We start from the raw sequence: 8,796 nt of genomic DNA on the forward strand, positions 1-8,796 counted from the left end.
TGTATTATCAGATCAGGATTAATGAGCAAGATATCCCAAAGAATTTACCCTCGGAGCTCAGCCAGTAGCCCTGCGCATGTATAAAATGCCAGTTCTTGAAGCCATCAAACTCAAGGAACAGCTTAGATAGCTGTTAGAACAAGGGTTTGTAAGACCCAGTGTTTCACCTTGGGGTGCGCCAGTTCTCTTTCAGAAAAAGAAAGATGGAACGCTAAGACTCTCTGTGGACTACATAGGTCTCAATCAGCACAATTAAGAATAAGTATCCCATCCCCAGAATTGATGAGCTTCTAGACAGGCTAAGTGGAGCCCAAATCTTCACAAAGATAGATCTCAAATCAGAGTATTATCAGATCAGGATTAATGAGCAAGATATCCCGAAGACAGCCATCAATACTCGATATGGGCATTATGAATTCAATGTCATGTGTTTGGATTGACAAATGCCCCAGCTACATTCAATCGCTTAATGCAAGACATTCTCAGAGAACACTTGGCTTGTTTTCTTTGATGATATTCTGATTTACTCAAAGAATGCAACTGACCATGAAGCTCATGTCAAAAGACTTCTTGAGATCCCAAGGAAGCACCAACTCTTTGCAAAAAAGAGCAAATGCACTTTCTCTGAATACTTGGGCTTTCTGGTATCCAAAGATGGAATTTCTCTAGATTTTGCAAAAGTCCAAGCAGTCATAGATTTTGGCATGAACCAAAGACAATGAAAGAAGCACCAAATCTTTGCAAAAAAGAGCAAATGCACTTTCTCTGAATACTTGGGCTTTCTGGTATCCAAAAATGAAATTTCTCCAGATTCTGCAAAAGTCCAAGCACAGTCATAGATTTTGGCATGAACCAAAGACAGTGAAAGAAGTCAGAGGATTCTTGGGATTGACTGGTTGGTATAGAATTTTTATACCAAAGTATGTTCTCATAGCTTCCCCCCTGACTAATCTTCTCAAGAAGAACATTCTGTTTCAATGATCTGCCAGGTGCCAGAGTGCTTTTGATAAGGTGAAGACCGCCTTGGTAACCAATCTTGTTCTAAAGCTGCCAGATTTCTCTCTACCCTTTGAGGTAGTAACTGATGCGAGTGGTTTTGCCCTAGGAGATGCACTCATGCAGGAAGGTCATGCAGTGGCCTATGAATCTCGAAAACTCAGAATGCATGAGAGGAATTATGTTGTCCATGTCCTCAAACTACTTTCAGTAGTATATGCCCTGAAGTTGTAGAGACATTACCTACTGGGTTAAAGATTCACTTTGATGACAGATCATCAGAGCTTAAAGTGGCTCTTCACTCAGAAGGATCTCAACATGCGCCAAAGAAGGTGGATACAGACCCTATAGGAATTTGATTTTCACTCAGAAGGATCTCAACATGCGCCAAAGAAGGTGGATGCAGACCCTGTAGGAATTTGATTTTGAAATCAAGTACCACCCAGGCAAAGAAAATGTGGTAGCAGATGCCCTCAGCAGAAAAGCCTCCTTGCTTGCAATTAGTGTAGTGTTAAATCCTTTGATTATTGAAGCAAGAGAGAAGATCATGCAAGATAGATTCTTTCGCCCTATTGCTACCCTACTTATGCAGGAAAGCAAAACTCCACAAGAGTTGAACTGAGTTCAAGGGTACAGCCTGATGATGGAATTATGTATTATAATCGCAGGCTATGCATTCCCAATGATGAGGGAACTAAGGGTCAAATTCTGAATGAAGCCCATGACAGCCTTATTGTAGGACATCCAGGTTTCATCAAAACCTACATGTTTGTGAAGAAAAGCTTCTTTTGGCCTAGTCTAAAAAAGGATGTGCTTAATCATGTACGTCAATGTCTGACCTGTCAGAAAGTCAAGGCCGAGAGAGTAAAAATGCATGGGAAGTTACATCCATTAGACATCCCCTAGATGAAGTGGGAATGTATCAGTATGGATTTTATTACTGGATTACCTTCAGGTTACAACTCCTTATTCGTGGTGGTTGATAGACTAACCAAAGTTGCCCATTTGATTCCAGTAAAAGAAACCTACACTGCAGTGGATGTGGCCAGAGTGTTTCTCAAGGAAATCTTTAGATTGCATGGCCTACCCAAGAAAATAGTAAGTGATCGAGATCCCAAATTCATGTCAAGATTCTGGACTACATTTTTCGAAGCAGTAGGAACTTTCTTGGATCTCAGCACAGCTTACCACCCTGAGACCGATGGTCAAACAGAAAGGGTAAACCAAGTAATCGAAGATATACTTCGGTCATGCTGTGGCAGGGAACCCAAGAAGTGGCTAAGTTATCTGCAACTAGTCGAGTTCACCTACAATGCTTCTTATCACCGAAGTATTGGGATGAGCCCTTTCAAAGCTCTGTATGGACAAGATTGCTTAACTCCGTTAACTTGGTCCGACCCATTCATTAGGTCGAGATTTCCAGACAGATGCTTGACGACATGGAGCAGCAGATACCGTCAATTCGTAAAGTTATAAAAACTGCCCAAGATAGAAAGAAGCAGTATGCAGATAAGATGAGAACATATAAAAAATTCAAAGAAACAGATATGGTCTTCATTCGAGTACGCCCCAAAAGAAGTTCTCTATCTCTTGGGAAGAACAAGAAGTTATCCCGCAAATATTGTGGACCATATCTGATTATAAAGAAAGTAGGTGACTTAGCTTGCGAGCTTCTTCTGCCTCCTCATCTCAAAGTACATAATGTATTTCATGTCAGCCTTCTTAAAAAGTATATACCAAGCCCGAATCATGTGCTTGATGAGATGAAATCTTAACTTCTTCAACCCAAGGGCAGATGGAACTCCAACCTGAAGAAATCCTTGATGTTCAAGAAAAGGTTCTCAGGAATAGAATTTTGAGAGAATTATTGGTTAAATGGAAGTTCTATCCTTTTAAAGATGCCACGTGGGAGAAAGAAGCTGAACTGTTTTACGAGATTACCCCCAGTTTGCGAGATGAGGACATCTCGCATTTTTCAAGTGGGAGAGAATGTAAGATTCCTCCCCAACCTCTCAAGATGTCCTGTATCTTCCCTTGTAATCAAATCCCTCTTCAGAAATATAAAAGATCTTGTTTCTACCTGTTTTGGCCTAGAGAGAGAAAATATTCTAGAGAGAGGTTATTCAGATTTTAGATATTTTTGGATGGAAAAATATCTCATCTTATTAAAATAAATTCCCTCAAAACAAAAGTTCAAAAAGATTTTCAGAAGGTGCATTAGAAATCAATTATATAATCTATTCAAAAGGCCTTATCCTAGGGGTCTAGATTTTCTGAAAATTTTAAATTAAGGTTCTGAGGGGCCAATCAGATTCATCCAAATTTATGGAGGAGATAAATAGAATAAATAAAGATAATCCCCCCAAAAATGAGTAAATACTCACATAAGATGAAGAGTGGACTAAGGACAAAGGAAATACTAAAAAAATGAATTTTTGACACCTCAGAGTGGGGATTCCTCCTCATGAAGGAGGTGCCTATTTCACATGTGTGGTGGAGTTTTACATTCTCAAATATTGAGATATTTCATCTCTCCTCTCTCCTAATTCAAGCCTGGTTCCAAAAAGTAAGCTAAACTGACCTAAAATGGTCAAAAATTGACCAAACTAATCTAGAAAATTCTAGAATCAGTTTGCTTGGTTAGAAGCTCACTTTTTCCTATAAATAGAAGCCTCCCCCTTTGTTGAAGCTTAATAGTGTTTTATGCACTGTTACTCTACTCCTCCCCAGAGCAGCCAAAAACTGTGAATTTATTAATAATTCATTAGTTTTTGACCATTCCCTCTTCTAAAGAATTGGTGGCCACTCTTGTTGCAAACAAGAGTAGATCCCTCAAACCATTTGGGGATAATTTTTAAGTAATTTAAGGATAGGAAAAATTGAAAAATGGTTAGCCATACAAAGGAGGTTATAGCAAAATTTTCTTAAATTTTGTGAAATAAGTTTTATCTTTTATTATTCAAAATGAGTAATCCCCACCAATTGTGTATTCTAAAAGTGTTATTTTCATTCTAGGCATAGAAAAATGCATAGTAGAAATATTTTTATTATAAAAGTGTTATTTTCATTAGAATTAAATTCTATGCATAAAAAGATGCATTGTTATTTTTATTATTATAAAAAAGAGTGATTTTCATTAGATTTAAATTCTATGCATAGAAAGATGCATATTGGTTACTTTTTTATTATATAAAAGAGTGATTTTCATTAGATTTAAATTCTATGCATAGAAAGATGCATATTGGTTCTTTTTATTATTATAAAAGAGTGATTTTCATTAGATTTAAATTCTATGCATAGAAAGATGCATATTGGTTTTTTAATTATAAAAGAGTGATTTTCATTAGATTTAAATTTTGTATAGAAAGATGGATATTGGTTATTTTATTATTATAAAAGAGTGATTTTCATTAGATTTAAATTCTATGCATAGAAAGATGCATATCGGTTATTTTTTTAATAATAAAAGAGTGATCTTCATTAAAATTAAATTCTATGCATAGAAAGATTCATATTGGTTTTTTTTAAATTATAAAAGAGTGATTTTCATTAGATTTAAATTCAATGCATAGAAAGATGCATATTGGTTTTTTTTTAAATTATAAAAAAGTGATTTTCATTAGATTTAAATTCTATGCATAGAAAGATACATATTGGAAATAATTTTTTACTATAAAAGTGTTACTTTCATCAATATTGATTTTTATGCATAAAATGATTTATTATTATTATAAATTATTTTGTGAGAAATAAGGATTGAATGAAAATTTTGAGTTATGACATCTGTAACCAATAATTGTTTGTCAATGGATTGTTTTATAAGTTAAAGTTTAAAGAAGAGTGTGTGCGTATCTATATTCTAAAGCAAAAGTTAAGAAAGGCATTCAATTATGGGTGGGTGAGTACTTGTCTCGTTCTACCAATTCCAGTGGTTAGGCGGTGGCTAACCCATGGGCCGGATGGGGTTAGGATGGAATCTGTAGAGTTTTAATAATAAAATTGATTAATAGGAATACGCTTAGAACTCGAGTAGTTAAATAAAAGCCTGAAGACTTATCTAATGAATAGATCAACGGCTGTGCCTGATTAAATTAGGAAAAAAGCGTTGATTCATTCAAGTTAAGTCTGTAATAGTTTCCCTTCTATCTGGTTTAATCAGATGAAGGTTAGTTCAGTATCTTGACCTCGTTAGAAAAATTCGTTAAGAAAATAAAAAAGGTAGAATCGTCCCGTATTTTGGCAATGGAAAATTTTCTCGGTTTCGGTTTTCGGAATGATCACCAGCTTAGTCTCGTACCCGGACATTCGAGGGCGAGGCCTCGAGTGAGAAACCCTGCCATGTGCAAAAGGAAGCTACTTTCGCTGCTACCATCTGGGAATCCGGTGCAAGTGGGATCTCATAAAACTTCCCAATTTCAAGGAAGGTGGAGTACTTCACATACTCTAAGGTGGATCTCAGGGAGGAGATTGGACTAGGACCAAAGCCTAAATGTCACCAAGTAATAACTAGAAAATTGATAGACTAGATACCTAGCAATGCATGCACTCAAACAAAAGTAAATGGTGAATCACAAAACACAAAACAAAAGGTGAGGATGGGTTAGAATACACATGGGCAAGGAGGAAAATCTTATCCATATCAAGGTTGCATGTCCAGTGCATGTTGTAATTCTAGATCTGGTCTACATGATGGCATCTCAATAACCTGTAAATCATACTATCTGGCAAGCTCATCATTAGATAACCATAGTGCATAAGCATGCCTTGATTATTCATCATTTTGACTTCCCCCCTCACTCGAGTGTGCTCCATATATATATATACATCCTTTGGTTTGAGTGCCTCCTCACTATGATAGGGCATGGGTACTATAGGTAAGTTAGCTAAATAGCTGTCATGAGCTAAGCTGTCTAGGAAATTAGCCACTATACCCGAGAAGAAACAAGAAAGTGGAAACGGATATGCCATATCTAATGGTGTAATTCCATAAGTTCTTAGTCTCCTCCACTTATCTACAAGCTGTTCGTGTGCAGTTCTATCTTGATGGGGTCCTCTCATTGGGAAATGAAGGTTCTCATGATCATGTCATTGGGAAATGAAGGTTCTCATGATCATGTCATTGTGTAGTGTCTCTCCTACCATGGACTCAATATTCATGTCCCGTAGCACCTAAAATAAGTTCTACACTGCCAACATAAGTGGGACGTTGTGTAGAACATGCAATGCCTATAGGTAATGCATGGTGCAAGGGGATGGAACTATAGGTAGAATAGGTCCACAAAGGTGGCTCCACAACATATCTCCCCTAGTGGTACATAAAATAGTGTGACTGGGTGTCTCGAAAGGGGGAATACTCAATTGTCCTCCATAGTACCATTCCTAGAAATTCGAGTCCAAGTTGGTCCATGAAAAGTCCATGCTCATGGCCTGTAGTCACAGCAGAGTTGTATTTCATTCTTCTATTTGATATGTGCTTCTTCTCATCATCTTTTTTTTTTTTCTTTCTTAAATTTGCATGGTTGATCGGGTTTTTAGTATGTGTATAGTCGCTATATTGCTGTACATTGTTGGGTCAAGCTGGAGTGTCATTGGTAAGCTTTTTTCCAACAATATCCCTTTTGATATGGACAAACTTTGTTGGGGAGAAAACCGTGGAGGAAAAAAGTAATGATATTAGCAACATAAGTTCTCCCTTCCTATTTTCTATCATACCTTGACATTGCGGAAGGTAATGTAGGTTTTTTGCAACCATCCCTTCTAGCTTTCCTCCATTAATGTTTGTTGGCTAGGAGTGCTCTTTATTGTTTGTTGTGGTTGTAGGTTAACCTCCAGCTTTAATGGTGGTAAAGGGCTCTCATAAGACCAGATTGAGCTTGTGGTTGTAGGTTAACCTCCAGCTTTAATGGTGGTAAAGGGCTCTCATAAGACCAGATTAAGCTTATGGTTTCACCAATATTAAGGAGCAATGGAGTTGACACTTGCATAGTGGGTCGCTCATTTAGTGAGACCAATGTGGTTGGGACTTGGATAGCCATCAATGTTTTTGTAACCTTTAGTGATGTAGAGGCTTCACCATCAATCACCATGTCTTGTGTGATAGGGTTTCTCTTTGGGATCTAGACCTTTTTGGGCATTGGTGGTGAAGGTTCTATTACAATAGCTTTTCCTTTATTGGAATTTGAGCTATTGATGCCTTTCATTTATATGGAGGTTTGGGAATTGGTAAGTCGTGGCAGTGAGACTAGGGGTATACTTTTTATGTTTTGGTATCCAAATACAATAGTTACCCTTGTAGTAGCCTTGAGCTTTCAATAAGCATTTGGGGATCCATTTTGGTATAACTTGTAATTTAGATTTCATGCGCCGATTTGAAAAGATGTAGGGAGGAAGAGAACTTGAGCTCTTGCAAATACACTCACACTCACACAAACCCTAGAAGAGAACACACAATATCAGAGGCTAAAAATTGTTGTTCTTCTTCTTCTCAACAAAAGGGATCTACCAAAGAGTTAAAGGAAATACAACATAAGTACTAAAGTACTATATACATGCGGTCCATAATTTGAACATGCTAAGTGAGCGATCTGGCAAGATAAGGATGCCATAACTCAGTGGTGGACTAGTAGCTGGTGTAGTCTAGCTATAGAATCACTAGAAAAGATCTATCATGTAAATACCTATACCAAACACGCTAGTGATGTAAGTGGCAGAAATGGTCACACAAGCATATCATAGGTGGCAACCTATGTTAAGCTTAACATCTCAACACTCCCCCTTAAGCTCAACTCCATCTCTAGGATGCCAAGAATAGTTCAAAATCTATGAAGCTTCTCTCCTCCCAGGGATTTCGTGAAAATGTCAGCTACCTGCTCCTCTTTGCTAACATACATGAGATCAATGTCTCCTACTAAGACCCTCTCTTTGATGAAGTCATAGTGGACCTCTATGTGTGGTCCGTGTATGAAAAAGTGGGTTCCTTGCCAACCGTATACTGCTATGGTTGTCATAATAGATGACAACCTGTCTATCAACCTGTAGCCCCAAATCACCAAGTAGCTTGTGCAACCAAGCTACCTCACATGTTGCCATTAAGCACCCCTATTTTTTAACTCCGTACTTGACAAGGAAATTGTTGGCTACTTCTTTGCTGCTCCATGTCATAGCACCATTCCTAAAGGAGAACATAAATCCACTGGAAGATCTCCTATCTATGATACTACTAGCCCAATCTGCGTCGGTGTATCCAAATACTTGTAACTCTGTACCAACCTCATAAAAAAGACCATATTCTACTATAGACTTCACATAGAGCAATGTGCGCCTTACACCATCCAAATGTGGCTTTTGAGTAATCTACATAAACTGACTCTGCAATCCAGCTGTAACGTTCAAATGTAGCCTGGTGATCATCATATAGATCAAGCACTATCTTCAACCTTCTCTTTGCCTTTCAATGCTAAACCAACTACATTTTCAAGACTTGTATTTTGGTGCAGCTTGCCACTCCATGGTCTATAAATAGACCCAACACAAGATGGCTCTCCAGGTCCACTCAAAGACTATGATTGATGACTTCCATTCTGTATAATCACATTTCCAGTTACATCATCAGCCCTAATAGCATCTTTTTCAGCAGCATACCAACTACTCATTTCATCAAACACAACATCTTTTCTTTCTCTCAACTCATGTGTAGTAGGGTTATAGCATCTATATCCCTTTTTCTCAAGGGAATATCCAATAAACACACATTTTTCTTCCTTTGGATCTAGCTTTGTACGCAAAACTCATTTGGCACAT

This window comes from Cibotium barometz, chromosome 6 (genome assembly GCF_041138505.1).
Source record: "Cibotium barometz isolate CiBa-2024 chromosome 6, ASM4113850v1, whole genome shotgun sequence".
Taxonomy (NCBI): Eukaryota; Viridiplantae; Streptophyta; class Polypodiopsida; order Cyatheales; family Cibotiaceae; genus Cibotium; species Cibotium barometz.